Source organism: Mus caroli, unplaced genomic scaffold, assembly GCF_978045245.1.
Source record: "Mus caroli unplaced genomic scaffold, Mus_caroli_1 scaffold_19, whole genome shotgun sequence".
NCBI lineage: Eukaryota > Metazoa > Chordata > Mammalia > Rodentia > Muridae > Mus > Mus caroli.
The window spans coordinates 39,195,567-39,211,593 of NW_028227274.1; the positions used below are offsets into that span (position 1 = coordinate 39,195,567).

Genomic DNA, 16,027 nt, shown 5'->3' on the forward strand with positions numbered 1-16,027 from the left:
ATACCCATGTGTACTGGCTGGTTTTATGTGTTAACTTGACACAGGCTGGAGTTACACAGAGAAAGGAGCTTTAGTTGAGAAAATGCCTCCATGAGGAAATGCCTCCAGCTGTAAGGCATTTTCTCAGTTAGTGATGAAGTGGGAGGGCCCATTGTGGGTAATGCCATCCCTGGGATGGTAATATTGGGTTCTATAAGAGAGTAGGCTGAGCAAACCAAGGGAAGCAAACCAGTAAGTAACATCCCTCCATGGCCTCTGCATCAGCTCCTGCTTCCTGACCTGCTTAATTCCAATCATGATGTTCTTTGGTGATGAACAGCAACATGGAAGTGTAAGCTGAAAAAAACCCTTTCCTCCCCAACTTGCTTCTTGGTCATGATGTTTTGCCCAGGAATAGAAACCCTGACTAAGACACCATAGAAGGAGTTACAGAGACAACATGTGAAGAAAAGACTAAAGGAAAGGAGATCCATCACATATACAGTCACCAAATCCAGACACTGTTGTGGATCCCAACAAGTGCTTGCTGACAGAAACCTGATACAGCTCTCTCCTGAGGGGCTCTACCAGTGCCTGACAAATAAAGAGGTGGGTGCTCTCAGGCAACCACTGAACTGAGCACAGGGTCCCCAATGGAGGAGCTAGAGGAAGGACCCAAGGAGCTGAAGGGGTTTGCAGCCACATAGGAGGAACAACAAGATGAACTCCAGTACCCCCAGAGCTCCCTGGGACTAAACCACCAACCAAAGAGTACCCATGGAGTGACTCATGGCTCCCTCCAGCTGCATATGTAGCAGAGGATGGCCTTGTAGGTCACAGTACTACCTGAGGACCCAGCAATACCACTCCTGGACCTATACCCAGAAGATGCTCCAACATGTAATAAGGACACATGCTCCACTATGTTCATAGCAGCACTATTTAGATGGGAGGAGAGGCCCTTGGACCTGTGAAGGATCTATGCCCCAGTGTAGGGGAATGTCAGGGCCAGGAAGCAGGAATGGGTGTGTTGGGGAGCAGGAGGAAGAGGGAGGGGATGGGGGTTTTCAGAGTGGAAACCAGGAAAGAGGATAACATTTGAAACGTAAATAAAGTAAATATCTAATTTTTTTAAAAGAAATTAAAAAGATAAAAAAGAAAGAAAGCAGTCTGGCACTGAAGCTGGCCAATCAAAAAGCTGTTCGGCCACTAAAGTGTGGGAATAGCAGCTGTACTTGTAGATCCAGCACAGCAGAGTGATACAGACTGGTTGTTACTACTGTGAGTTGCTATCATCAACTGAATATTATTTGAGCAGCCTTACTTCAGGCTTTAATCAGAGCAGTCCAATGGCCCTTAGAGCTGAGGTTCGAGAAGAATCTGCAATCCTTTGCAGACCTTGGAATTGGACAAATGCAAACACCTTTTGAAGCTACTGTATAGGAAGAGGTACGAAGAGAAGGAAAAGCTAAGGCGAACTGAGACTTGAAGACAGGGACATGAATAAAAGAGTAAGAAATTACCATGAGAAAGGGGCAAGAGTATTGGGGTGGAAGGGGTAGGGGCAAGAGTCTTAGGTGGAGGGGGCCTTCTGAGTCTGTCCTGACTTTGCCTTAATGAATCAATCAGAAATTTGACACAGTCAGAACAGGTCCTTCCTGATATACCCCTTCATGTCACCCTGCTAATAGAGTTTCCTTATCCTAGCTACGCTGTGTTGTGTGACACTGTAGCAGGGAAAAATGATAGTCACACAAATATAAGACATGCTATACTTTTTCTCTCCTCAACACATGAAGCACTGTTTCACATTTATTCCTTTATCTAATGCCCATGACCTCAATGGCCCTTTTATTTGACAACTGAGAAAATGTAAAGTCAAGTCAGGTATAGTGTTTTACACCTACAATCCAAGTTTGGGGTCCTAAAGCTGGAGAATTGCAGTTTGCCTAAGGCCAGCCTGGAAAAGAGTGAAATCCTGTTTCAAAAAAGTAGAGACAGCCAGGTATAGTGGTGTACTTCTTTAATCCCAGCACTTGGGAGGCAGAGGCAGAGGCAGAGGCAGAGGCAGAGGCAGAGGCAGAGGCAGAGGCAGAGGCAGAGGCAGAGGCAGAGGCAGAGGCAGAGGCAGAGGCAGAGGCAGAGGCAGAGGCAGAGGCAGAGGCAGAGGCAGAGGCAGAGGCAGAGGCAGAGGCAGAGGCAGAGGCAGAGGCAGAGGCAGAGGCAGAGGCAGAGGCAGAGGCAGAGGCAGAGGCAGAGGCAGAGGCAGAGGCAGAGGCAGAGACAGGTAGATTTCTTTGAGTTCCTGGCCATCCTGGCCTACATATTGAGTTCAAGACCACCAAGTGCTACAGATAGTCCATATCTAAAAGGAGTGGGGCCAGTGACTGGAGAGAAAGAGTTTGGATCCTCATAATCTACATAAAACCCAGGTATGCATGATACACCCCCCCCCATCCTATATCCAGTGCTAGAGGTGATAGGACAAAGACAAGTGAATCCCAGAGCCTCACCGACCAGCCAGTCTAAAAAAAAAAAACAAAAAAACAAAAAAACAAAAAAACAAGTTCCAGGTTCCAGGAGAGATCCTGTCTCAACAAAATAAGATAGTGGGATGATGATGTCCCCTTCAAGAGCCAACGACCACTTAACAAAACACCAACAATAGACATGAGAAGCCTTCTCCCAATTTGTTGGCCAGGGCTGTCCAGAGACTCCCGATATTGATGGAAGTGAGCTCTCTCTTGCTGAAGATGCCATGCATTTCAGAAACAGAGCCCAGAAGCCCTTAAGCTGGAACTGTCCTCCCTCCCTGAGGAGTAGCCTTAGTCCTAGAAGGCACAATGCAAGATTCCATAGGAAGAAGACATCAAGCAGCCCTACCCAGTCCTGATGTCTTTGAATCACATCAATGGCAAGCATGGCATGATAACCCTACAGGTGTAGTAGTGGCTTACATACGTTGGCAGTAACCAACAGCTTCCTCACCAAGAGGGACACATGTCTCAACCTACCTAACTAATCAGTACTATCAGAATTGTGCTGCCCAAAGAGCTACAATCACTAATTACTAAACCAGTATAATCTCTAACAGTAATCTACAAACATGTGTCCTTGTATTCACAGATAAGTGTAGTCTTCACACACCAAGGAACTTCCGTTTGCAACAGAAAACCACAAGCAATCAATATAGCCTGAATTGTGGAGCTTAGTCCCAATGGATACATCTACAAAACACTCCTGCACATAATGCTCAAGGAACATTGAGGAAGAGGGGATAGAAAGCCAAAGGATATGGTATTTTGCTATAAGATCGTGTCTCCTAGTAACATCAGAAGCTATATCCATACTCTTACCAACAAGACCACCCAAACATGAACTGAACAAGGAGAACACCAACAAACATGTCAAGCTACCCAGGAGGTAAAGATGATGACACAATCCTATAGAAAGAAGCCTGTGGAAACAACCCTATACAAAGAGAAAAGCTGGGAGAGGGAGAGTGCCCCTCCCTGGAGAAGAGTACACCAAATGGTTATCCAGTGTCAAGTGTCAACCCTGAAAACATACATTCAAGTAACATTATATGGACCAAACAGTTATATTTTGGAATATATATGTATATACAAGTAGATATACCCATACAATAACAATTGATGCAAATGAGGTCATGAATTTGAAGGAGAGTGGGGAAGTGAATGTGGAGGGTGGATGAAGAGGGAAGGGAGAAATGTAATTAAAATAGAATCTCAAAATTAAAAAATGATTGAGGAAAATATCCCACTCTGACTTCTACATCCATATACATAGATAAGTGTACCCACACATTCATGTACACCATTGTAAATACACACAAAGAATGAGAGATAAAGAGGTCAACAGGGAGAGAGTTGGTGACTTGTGCCAACTCTTTTGTGTAAGAATAAGTGTAGAGATCTGGGACTTGGACCCACATCCATTACACATGGGCATCATTGCTCTAAACACTGTGCTATCCTGTAACTACTTTCAGCACAGATCAAATCTAAAAAACAAAAACCACGTGGGGTCAGGCAAGTTCAGATTCTAGACATGGTACAAGCAGAACACAAGCAATCACTGAGGCCAGTGTCAAGACCTAAAGGCCTAGTATTGGGAACTGAGGATGAGAGAAGCTATAAAGTACAATGCTAAGATGCTAAGATTGCAGGGAAGTGTAAAGAAAGTTGAGCCATTTATCTCTGATTCTTCTTCAATCCTTATTCTTCATGGTCTTATTAACCATCATCTTACTGTTCCAATTTCAAAAATATTTCTGCCACTCTTCTCACTCTCCTCATCCTAAAATCTACTGTCCTAATATTTTGAGATACCCAATCTATGCACGTCCGGCTTGGCCCCTCTAGTGCTTCTACACCATCCCAGTCAGTCTGTTGTTTCTGAAATATACATCTGAGCCTTTCTGTCTCCATCTCCTGGACTTCAGTGGCCTCTCTTGAACTTGGGGTGAAGGAACAAAGTGGAGAAAGAAAACAAAAGACACACTAAGATTTCATCTGACAACTTCATCTCTCACATCTCCCAGTTTCACTCTTCCTTCAGTCAAATAAAGGACCTTTAGTTTCTCTGATGCAATTTTTCTATGCCAATACCTTCAAGTCTCAGCATGGACATCACTTCTTCCCAGAAGCCTTTGCTGGTGCAGGTAAGGCCTTGGAAGACAAACTTCATCATATCACAGTGCCCTTGCCATGATTCTTTTTCTCCCTCTAAGCAACTCTAATACCTCATAATGCCCCCATGCCCCCATATCTGCTTCAGAACTGCTATAAATTATTCTCCAGAGGGTTATAAGGCATCTCTGAGAGAGAAAGAAACAGAGAGAGACAGAGAGAGAGAGAGAGAGAGAGAGAGAGAGAGAGAGAGAGAGAGAGAGAGAGAGAGAGAGAGAGAAGCGTTTATGGTAAAATAAATACCACTGGATAAACTCAGAAAGGTGTCCATGTAAAGAAAAAGAGTAGAAAGTCATGGACTCATGAGGAGGATCTGCTCTGCAGAGCCACCAGGGAAGGGGGTTTTGTGAATTTCAGGGTCATCATCTCCCCTGTGCTGCATTGTTTCCATCTTGGAATCATCTGAGGTGTTCTAAGGAAGAATCAAAAACTCTGTTTGATCTCTCTGGTCTCCCTGGTGTCTTGCTATCAGCATTCCCTGAAAAGTCCTTTGCCATTAGTTTACCGAATTTCATGGGAAAGGAAAGTATGTAATATACAACTTCTAAACAGATTGAGAGCTTGGCTTCTGCCCTGTGAGAAGAAAAGGTTTGCTATGGTGTAAATTTGATATAACCTTACCCATAGGTATGACTTCTCAGACTTTCTGTAGAATTCTATGTGTAGCCTAGATAAACATCTCACTCACAACCCACTTACACAACATTGTAAATTCCCTTGGGGTAAAGACCAAACCTAAATTATTTATCAAGTCTAACACCTGCCATTATACCTGGCTCATGTAAGAATAGGGTAATTTGAGATTAATTTTATCCACACTTTGGTATTCCTTCTTCTTGAATTTCATGTGTTTTGCAAATTGTATTTTGGGTATTCTAAGTTTCTGGGCTAATATCCACTTAACAGTGAGTGCATATCATGTGAGTTCTTTTGTGATTATGTTACCTCACTCAGGATGATGCCCTCCAGGTCCATCCATTTACCTAGGAATTTCATAAATTCATTGTTTTTAATAGCTGAGTAGTACTCCATTGTGTAAATGTACCACATTTTCTGTATCCATTCCTCTGTTGAGGGACCTCTGGGCACTTTCTAGATTCTGGATATTCTAAATAAGGCTGCTATGAACATAGTGGAGCATGCATCCTTATTACCAGTTGGAACATCTTCTGGGTATATGCCCAGGAGAGGAATTGCTGGATCTCCCAGTAGTACTATGTCCAATTTTCTGAGGAACCGCCAGACTTATTTCCATAGTGGTTGTACCAGCTTGCAATCCCACCAACAATGGAAGAGTGTCCCTCTTTCTCCACATCCTCACCAGCATCTGCTGTCATCTAAATTTTTGAACTTAGCCATTTTGACTGGTGTAAGATAGAATCTCAGGGTTATTTTGATTTGCATTTCCCTGATGATTAAGGATGTTGAACAAAATACCCATGTAAGGAATTATAGAGACAAACTTTGGAGATGAGACAGAAGGAACGACCATGCAGAGCCTGCCCCATCCTGGGATCCATACCATAATCAACCACCAAACGCAGACACAATTGCATACGCTAGCAAGATTTTGCCAACGGGACCCTGATATAACTGACTCTTGTGAGGCTATGCCAGTGCCTGGCAAATACAGAAGTGGATGCTCATAGTCATCTATTGGATGGAACACACAGCCCCCAATGGAGGAGCTAGAGAAAGTACCCAAGGAGATGAAGGGGTCTGTAACCCTATAGGAGGAACAGCAATATGAACTAACCAATACCCACTGAGCTCATGTCTCTAGCTGCATATATAGCAGAAGATGGCCTAATCGGCCATCATTGGGAGGAGAGGCCTTGTTCTTGCAAAGATTATATGCCCAAATACAGGGGGATACCAGGGCCAAGAAGCAGGAGTAAGTGGGTTGGAGAGCAGGGTGGAGGGAGGGTATAAGGGACTTTTGGGATAGCATTTGAATTGTAAATGAAGAAAATATCTAAGAAAAAAAAAGAAGTTAATTTTAGTGAATAGCATAGAAACAATCTACCCATACCTCTTTGCCTCCCTCAATAAAACATACAATACTTAAATATCCATTCTTGCCACAGTATCATGTATTGAAATAACTAAGGGCCAAATGGGAAATTTGGGTCTCCCCTCAGCCCCACCAGAGCTAGACTTTCAACCTCCCTTTTAGAACCTCAGAGGAACTACTTGGCTGGAAGTGAAAGAGCTGTGGGCACCAGAGTGCTCTCAGAGCCAATCTGGAGAGGTTTAAAAAAAAAAACATCTGGACAAATTATAATAATGTGCTTGTGGTTCAGTTCATGAAGCAAAAAGACGAAAAACTCAGGACCTCAATTGCTTGCTACTTGTCTCTCCCCATTTCTTGGAGAAAATTTTGTGAGTGAACTCCAAGTATGCCAATATAATGGAGTACGCAACATTTGGGTAAATTATATATTAGCTGCAGTAATTGTCAGCTTTTAAGAAGAATTTTCCAAATGAAAAATAAAAAAGTAAATTTTAGTGCAGTTTGTTCAGTGCCCTACAGAGTTGAAGAATGCGTCATAACAAGTCCAAAATGGTATTAGAGAATTCTATATTTGCTTGCTCTAATTTTCCTGATTTTTTTTGACTGATTTTACTAAAAGAGGACAAACTGTCACCTTGAGAGATAAAGCCAAAAAGTAATGAAACAACTACAGATTAAAAAAACAAAACAAACAAAAAGCTTGTTCTAACTAGTAATGATAATAGTGACCAAAAATGTATCTGGGTTCAAGTGAGATCAGCCATTCTCTCTGGCCATTGTCACACCAGTCATGAGGAGCCTGGCTATGTTAAGAGTACTGGTCTAGGGGTAGAGCAATGAGACCATTTGACTGCCAAGACTCCTGGAAACTTTTAAAAGGAACATTCACCGGACACCAGGTCAGAAAGTCTGGGTCCCGATCTTATCTATACCATGTGTCTTGAAAACTACCCTTGTAGAAAATAACCCCCAAGACCCAAACAAATGGCCCAAACACCCCCAAAACATCAAATCCATGAAAGTCAATGCAACAGCAAGGAACTGTTCTTAAGTGAACACTCAAGAGATGGAGTAATGAAACATCACATATGCTCATGAATGAGGCAGCAGACAAAGACACAAGAAAAGACTGTGGAGGGTGTTACTAAGTCAACTGACCAAACAGTCAACCCTGTGACCTCATAGATGCTAGGCAAGTGCTCTGCCTGAGCTACACCTCCAGCCCCAAGTTACCATTCTGTTGGTTACTATGGAGCTTTTACCTTTGCAGATTGTCTTCTCCCCTACAAACTCCATGGCAAGAAGGATATTTTATAATTTTTTGCTTTTGCATCATTAGCATTTACTAGACAAGCCATGGCAATTTTTTGGATAAGTAATGAATGACTGAAGGGATAAGATCAGCTCTGGCCACACAGTCATTTTCCACAAACTACCAACATTTCTCAACTTGACACTGGAAACCTTAAGTTGATTGTCCTATTTAATTCTTAACAAATAAATAAAATGGGGCAGATGCCAGCAGTACCATTTTACAGATGAATAAACTAACAATCCCACCAAGGGTTCTGTCTCTGGATGGAGCCAGAAGCAAAGCCAATCTGTTCTCCCAAGTGTCTGTTTTATCAACATTTGGCACAGCCTCAGAAAAACAGGTGTGTTCCATTTTCCCCTCTAAGCCAGTGCCTCTCATTAGCATCCTGGAAATCATGCTGCAAGGGTGTGACACAATCTCATTTTCTTCTGCAGCTTACTGCTGCTAGGAAGTCTACAGCATCTGTGGGTGATGAGAAGGCTTTTAACCCGGTGAATCAGTAGCTGATCTCTGTCCACCTCCATCACTAGAGTGACATGCAGAAGTGCCATAGGCAACCCAGGTCTTTAAGGCCCCTTGTTTGTTGCCCTAAAATCTCGCTCTGGCAATTTTCACAACATTAACTTGTCCTTTGGATGGAGACAAAACTTTAAGTAATCATAATAGGCCTGATTTAGATCAGCTGTAATGCTATCTGCACTTTTTGTCCTTGCTTCAGAAAAGTGAAAAAGAAAGCATTGAAATGTTCTAAGAAGTCCTTGTTGAATATCTAATAGACTACTCTTTAATCTCCAGGAAGCTTCCAAGGTATTTGCAATACTCAGGGATGAAAAATAAAAAATAAATAAAAATATAAAAATAAATAAATAAAATTCAGTAAATTACTGAATAAAATACTGAGGTTAGAGAGATGGCTCCACAGCAGTCTCTACTCTCCCAGGGGTCCAGAGTTTGTTTCCAGCCCCCTTCTCAGGTTCACCCCACCTTTAACTTCAGCTCCAGGGCATATGGTAACATTTTTATACTCCTTGAGTACTCACCCAGGCACAAAGATACACACAGAGGCACACACATACACATAAAACAAATCTCTTTTTAAGATAAGCAAATAATGTATGCAGCCGTCAGAGGGACAGCACAGCATGTCACAGAGAAGGAAGAGATAAAGACTTCTCAGGAGGAAACATTTGTACTAGTAGCTAAAAGGAATTATGAGTTACTCGTGGAAAGGGACAGAAGGTATAAACGTATTGGCAGAAGAAAATGAATGTCCTGTGTCCTGACAGTGATAGAGCTCGGCACAGGGAGACGTTAGAGAAGCACCATGCACCCAGGAGTTAAGGTGTGAACCTTGAAAGAGATGCAACTGCAGAAATGCAGCAGAGCCTGGAGGTTTGGACTTCATCCACCAAGTATTAGGATGTATTAATTTCCCATAAAGATGATCTTTTCCAGGCTTAGTTCAAGACAATGCAGGACTCCTTTAGTCAGAGTGTAGCCAAGAAGCAGGGACTCTACCAATTATCTTCAGGAAAACAATCTAAGTAATTAGCCATATGTTAGGAAACTTGACAAGAGCAAAAGAAGATATCAGACCATCATAAATATTCAGGAAATAGCATCTATTCTGAGGGCTTGGGAAACAAGAAGAGGCAGTAAGGCTTGCTGTCTGGCACCCACATTTGTACTGTGGCCTGTGAACCCACGCTTTTACATCACACACACACACACACACACAACACACCTACATACATTATATATACAGACACATCATACACACACAAATAGACATCATACATACATCATATACACAAACACATCACATATACATACACACATCATACACATACACACACACCACTCACATCACACACACATTACACGGGTATATACATATACACATTATACCCACATTATATACACACAAACATCACACATAAAATATCTATGATAATAATAATGACAATTTGAAATGTTATTCTAAAAGTATGTCTATGAAAAATCACAAATGTGCTAAAGCATATATAAATAGTACATGAGATAGATTATAGGGCCAGAGGAGGGCAGGGAGAGAGATGGAGTACAGGCCTGGCTGGTGCTGTTTCTCTCATGAGTTGGAAGAATCTGGAAGACTTGAGATTTATATCTCCCAGGAGAGGCTGACCAGCAGATGCTGACAAGGAGCATCATACGACAAATTCCGAGAATGCTGGAGAGGCTACAAACTGGATCCATTTGCTACTATTGGGCACAAGTGTTAAAGCCATGATAAAGAATCAATGCTGTGTCACCTAAACAGGAAAGAAAAGGGCCCTCCCTCCTCTAGATTCAAATCCCCTAGCTTCCCCTTATCACTGGCAGAGGAGAACAGGAAGGCATCCAGCAAAATGAATATGTTTTCTGAGTCTCAGCCTCAGCACGAAAAGGCTAAGAAAGATGGTCAAGTTTGGAATGAAAATGCACTAGCTTAGTGACTCTCACATTAAAGACCACAGTTGGGAAATGGCAGAAAGACCACTGTAGAAGCCACACTGTCAGGGAGAGTGAGGCTAGGCAATGGCAGACAGCAACTGTGAGAGCCATATTCTCAAATAGTGAAAGTAACATTGTCAGAGACCATTGTGGAGAACCAGTGCTCAAGAAGTGAAAGAACACTGTGGGCGGCACGCTTTGAAAGGACAATGGTCGGGAATGGCAGACACCACTGTGCCAACCTCAGGGTTAGCACTGTCTAAATCCCTGAACATACAGGTCTTCTGATACCTTTTCCTGCTGCTCCACACACTGACTGCTCCATCTGAATTAACTCTTAAGAGAGGAGATGACGTTCTGCTTCTGTTGTTTATCAGAAAGCCATATCTTCACATAGAGTGGTAGAGTGGTAGATACAACACAGATCAAGAATCATGCAACAAAATATTTTCAAAAAAAAATTTAAAGAAAGAAAGAAAAATGAATCTACAGAACAGCCAGGGACTCTAGCCAGAGCGTGGTAATCATGTCTCTGGCAAACCTTGCTCTTCTCCCATTCCCTCTGCCTTGCTAAAAAAAAAAAAAAAAAAAAAAAAAAAAAAAAAAAATATTAGCTTATGGTCCTAAAGCCAGTCACCAAGGTCTATTTTGACTACTTCCTCCTCCTGAGACTGACTATCAATGTCCAGCTATCAAAGTATTTAAGTCCAATAGCCAAAACCCCCAGTTTGGCTCACCTAATTAACATGTCCAATCAAAATTCAATACCTCATCCTAACACAGGGTTTTTCCTTTTACCATTATAAACTGTCATTTGCCTATGGGCTGTGTCTGTCTCCTCTCTATTCAGAGGCAGTCCCTTATTTCCCAGCTCGTATTTCCCCCTCAGCAACTCCAACAACTAGCTCTACCCCTTCGCCCTATTCTTGCCCCCATTTCTTGTCCATCATCTTCTGTCTCCTGTCTTTGCCTCTTATTCCTTGTCTTTGTCCCTCTGGGGCACATAAATTTCCTTTCTGCTGAGAACTTGGTCTTCAGTGTCCTGAACCAATACCATTCCCTTCAAGAAGAAACTAGTTTTTCCTTAGCAGACTTCAACAAAGCCCCATATTCATCTCCCCAAACCCTTTTGAAGTTTAATAAGCAGCAACTATGACACTTTCTTATTCCCTAAAATTAGTATGCTGTCGGAGACAGAAGACACAGGGCCAAAGGCTGATGGGAGTGGATCCACGCTCAAGAGTCTTCAATCCCACTAATTTCTAACTAGCTACCTAGCACTGCCTCTACTGCCCACTGGAAAGACAGCTTAATTGAAGGCAGTGTGGGCCAATCAAAGCAATAATTTATAAACCTGTGTTTCTCTTTTATTTCCACTGTGGTATGCATCTCAAAACTACCATCTTCCCTGCAATAGTGACTTCATGTTGAATCTGCAACATTTTAATATAAGTGGATTTCACTTTTAGGGTCCTTCTACTGTGAAGTGCCAATCCAGCTTCCCAGTAGATCACATGGTACGGGTCTGAGCCAATCAAAACACCATTTTCCCCAGGCATAGTGAATGGTATGGGATGTTTGGATTTCACTTTTAGGGTCCTTCTACAGTGAAGTGCCAATCCAGCTTCCCAGTAGATCACATGGTACGGGTCTGAGCCAATCAAAACACCACTTTCCCCAGGCATAGTGAATGGTATGGGATGTTAAGGTAACCTAGTCAAACCCAAGGAGACTAGGCAAGAGAAGATATTCTTCAGTCAGAAACCTAGTAATAGATATCATAGAACCTTTTCTAACTTCTTTACACCCAAAAGGGGTAAACTCACCAGAAACTGGTGTTTCCACATCAAAATGGACAGCATAGAATCCAGATCCATTAGAGCACCGTCTGAGCACTGAAATGCACAAGAAGCCAGATCCTCTGACATCACTTTGCGAGGGTAAATTACTGAATTTCGTTTTTCATTGAAGCCACGAGGGGTGAGATTTTCTTTCATTTCCCACGAAGCGATATAATCCAAACAGGTACTGAAAGCATTAGTGTCTTGTGCCTATCTCTCCACTTCTTCCCCAGTTGCAAAATAATCCTTTTCTTCCCTCCTTTTTGGATTGCTGCGCCAGCCGGAAAATGACTTCACTCGGTAGAAATAGCACTGTTAAATAAGTGGAAATCATGAGACCTGACCAGTAAACAAAGAAACTCGAGTTACAGGGAGAATGGTCTTACACTGATTAAATTGTCCCATAAAAACTTTTAAGATTGCAACAGCCAACTTTAAAAATACGGTGATGAAAAGGATCCACTCATATATTACTTGGACTATACAATCTGGTGTAGCTATTTTGGAATTGTATATGTCAGTATGAACTTAAAATCGTTGACAACCTTCGATTCAGTAGATCTATGCATGGACAGTGACCTGAAGAACTGCATTGACATTTCTCATGCTCAACCCCTGTGTTACTTTATCAATACTCTACTTTAAAACTACCAAAACTAGATCCCACCCTGTACATGTGATAGAGTGCAGTGTTCCTACTCATTTTCATCAAGTTGAAAAACATTTCTGTGTGCACTAATTAGACTTGAGTTAACTTTTTTTTTTGAGCTTGTTCCAACCAATCTTCTCAAATTACTTTTAATGCAACTGTCACTGAAGCCCTACATTGTGAGTACTTTGCACGTTTATGCCTAATCTCTCACAAACTAGAAATGACTTAAAGCACCATCTTTCATCTCTCTAACATCCTTCTGTTAGTCAACAAATGTCTAGCACTTGTATAACGTGAAGTGGAAATCGTGCAGCCCAGCTCACACATGGTAGATATTTTCCTGGGAATCGTCACACTTGAAAGAATGGAAACGGAGCCAAGACTGACCACTAACAAGTCAGTCCTAGAAACAGACTCATAGGCAGCTTCTGCAGAAACTTTCTGTGGCCCCTTGAGTTTTTCAGCCTTGAATTTAATACAAAGGTGGCCAATAGTTGCTATTCTCGGTTGTCCCTTCCAAGAGCCCCATGACCAGAACAAGGGCTGTCTCCCAACTCCTGCCTTCAGCAATTTCTGAATATTTCATGCTACTTCATGGTTTCTGTGTCTTTTAACACTTTCTTCCTTCCATAATACTTCCAGGTGGGTGTATTCTTCAAGGTTGGATAAAAATGAGCCTTCTCTATGGTATTTGCTCTACAGTTTCTCCCAGACTGATCAGTGCTAACTCTGACCTCTGTATTTACCACTACTGGTGACAGTATTGCATGGATCCCAGTAACCCTGATCTTCAGTTACTTCCTTACCTAGTTGATCTGTCCACTGTGCCCCGAAGTCCTTAAGTCTCTCAATCTGTTCAGTTTTCCACTGTTCAGTTCAGATTGTGCCCAACAAATGCTCATTGAATTTTAAATTAATTACAACAGACTCTTTTTGAGAATTGTGTTTGACAAAGAACAGAATGATGATGTGCATTTTTTTAGAGTCCAGACAGTTCCGCAAGCTTCTATGCATATGTATGCTGAGGCACATAAGCATATAAACACATACACTAACACACACATGCACACACACACACACACCTTGCAGCCTCAGGTGTAATCATACTGTATATTTTAGAATTTTCAAAAAGAGAATTCATGACCCACTGGAAGCCTTTTCTGAAAGCAGCAGGTGTACCCATCCATCAGAAGAATTGGGCTGCCACTTCAGGAGGTAAAAATGCTGAGTGTTTTCACCCAAAAGGTGACATTTTGTCTCATAATGTTAATTTTCTACCTTAAATACTTTACACTACAAAACAAATCCAGTAAATGCCTGTCAGGTCAGCAATTACAAATGGCAAAGTGAAGATAGATTAATTCCTGCAAGAGCGAGCTTGAATTATTCCAAAAGGCTTGTATTTAAACAACAATTTGACATAGATTAATGAGATCTGTGTCTTCATAAAACCAGATCTTTGTTTGGCTTGAAATACACTCCCATTTGTCTGCAGTGCTAAGTATACAGATTTGCTTAAGTTTGTCTGAATCTGAACTCTGAATTTCCCATGATCATGGGTAGACCTTCCCCCAGTCACAATGCTTCTGTTTAGGAACAATTTCCCTTGTACAGGTGAGCAGAGTCAATTGAGACAGAAACACACATCTTGCAAATAGAAGTGGAAATAGAAGTCGAACCCACTTTAAAACATTCATAAAACAACTGACAAACACTCCAGGTGGGAGAAACAAAAACACTGAAACATCATTCACTCTCCATAGCTATTCCTCATGGATGCCTTAAGGTAGAAGCATACGCTTAACTTCTCATGCTAGGCTAACAAATTTAACCTAAGAAAGACACCATAAGGACAGGCAAGGTCTTGTGCTCAAGGAGAGTTGGTGTACAATCATAAATAGAACCAATCAAACAAAAAGATGTGGTCCTCAACGGGTCTGGGGGACTTTTGGGATAGCATTTGAAATGTAAATAAAGAAAATACCTCATAAAAAATCAATTTAAAAATGAATAAATAAATTCATACATACATACATACATACATACAAATAAATAAATAAATAAATAAATAAATAAATAATAGAAGAGTTAGGGAGTCCATATAGCAAAAACAGGACCCAGCCTTCACAGGTGAATGCTGCGTTGGGGAATACTGTGTAACACTGAGAGAGATGTTCTTGTTATAGGAGAGGAGGGAGTAACTTGTTTGTTATTTTTTAAAGCAAGAGAGGAAGAAGGGCTATGGAGTCAGGTGGTTGGGTGGGGAAGTCAGGAGGATATGGGCTGAGAGGGAGGAAGCAGAGAGGAACCATGACAAGAATATATTGCGTAAAAAACAATTTCAGTTAAAAAAATAAAAACAAATAAACAAAGACACAAAGATGTCAATGAGTGTAGACTTGGGAATCAACCTGCCTTGCTTAAATGCTGTTTCTAGTTCATGTATAGCTGCAGGCAAGTTACTGGCTCTCCAGATGCCCCGTTTTCCTTCTGTAAGGATAAACAGTACAACCTACAACTCCAAGTACTTATGAGAATTTAGCCAACATATTTAGGAGCTCTTACATGTAAGTATAACTATGATAAACATTGGTTCTTCTTAACATTTATAACATGCTACTGTTTTAAACAGAATGTATGAGTATTTTAGACATAAAGAAAAATACATAATACCATTTACCAATAATATCAATGGGATTAATGGGATGAAGACTAATTTTAAGTAATGTTTACTTCCTAAAACAAAGAGTATTTTTATAATTTTTAAATGCTGATAATTTTCAGTAAAATGCTTCTTTATTCTTTTGTTTCTAAAATAGTAACAAAGCATCATCTTTAAAAGAATTATGTGTGTAATAATATAGTATAATACAATATGTGGTAGCAGATATTATTTGAAATTAAATTTAAAAAACCTGTGTTTATCTAGAAAATTTGCACTTTGCCCCTTCTCAGAATTGGGGACAAAACACCCATGGAAGGAGTTACAGAGACAAAGTTTAGAGCCGAGATGAAAGGGTGAACCATGTAGAGACTGCCATA

At 41.2% G+C, this 16,027-nt stretch overlaps 1 long non-coding RNA gene across 1 annotated transcript in view; it reads right to left on the reverse strand.

Annotated features, from left to right (window-relative positions):
• Positions 1 to 16,027, reverse strand: part of LOC147000260 (uncharacterized) — a 108,123-nt gene that overhangs the window by 46,524 nt on the left and 45,572 nt on the right. The window contains exon 2 of the long non-coding RNA XR_015046069.1: positions 12,319 to 12,645. This is a non-coding gene — a long non-coding RNA (uncharacterized LOC147000260). The remainder of the gene's footprint in view (positions 1 to 12,318; positions 12,646 to 16,027) is intronic.